This window comes from Osmia bicornis, unplaced genomic scaffold (genome assembly GCF_907164935.1).
Source record: "Osmia bicornis bicornis unplaced genomic scaffold, iOsmBic2.1, whole genome shotgun sequence".
Classification (NCBI taxonomy): Eukaryota; Metazoa; Arthropoda; class Insecta; order Hymenoptera; family Megachilidae; genus Osmia; species Osmia bicornis.
The window spans coordinates 111444-112162 of NW_025791391.1; the positions used below are offsets into that span (position 1 = coordinate 111444).

Below are 719 nucleotides of genomic sequence, written 5' to 3' on the forward strand. Positions count from 1 at the left end.
TTTGCCTGCTCCAGGTGGCACCACTCTACAGTAACGCAACACTACAGAAAAACCACCACCAGTCTCCCAAGCTCCACTTACCGCGCAGTTCAGTCGCCGCTGTGCTGAGCGAGTCGCACCGCCGTTGGAAAAGCCAATACACGAACGCGATCGCGGATAAAAAATAAAAATAGAAAAAAGACTAGAGATAGAAAAGAGTAGTCAGAATATTTTATAGAATGCAATGTATGTTTTTATATAGCCAATGTGGGCCGCGTCCTGCGGCACTGCAAGGCAGGTACGACCCGTGTCGGAGTCGGAGCAAGCCCCGGAGTCCGACCAATTCCAAAAATAAGGTTAATATTCTGACTCCCCGATGGGGAGTGTATCAGATATTAAGCTGATAAGAACAGATAAAAGCGCTTTATTTTCAATTAATGTTTCCTCAGGGACAAGTCCCTGAGGTGGTACGTTGTTTATCTCAAGTTACAGGCCTGGCCCTTCATATGAGTAAGAAAGTCTTAAATGCAGCGGGAACATTTTCCCGTTGCATGTGTCGCGGATTCTCAGTAGATCTGACGCCATTACAATAGTATAAACAAGAGGCTAGTAGCCCTAGCATTGGTCTTCTTTCCGTCTTCGGCAGCCCAGTAATACGCGCTAAAAATAGATTTCACTATAGAAATATAAAAATATAAATATAAATATATAGGCCGGATTAATCACAGATATAGTCTAGT

General features: G+C 43.8%; 1 pseudogene; it reads right to left on the reverse strand.

Moving 5' to 3' along the window:
• Positions 1 to 241: 241 nt before the first annotated feature.
• Positions 242 to 418, reverse strand: LOC123989128 (annotated as a pseudogene).
• Between the last annotated feature and the right edge of the window lie 301 nt (positions 419 to 719).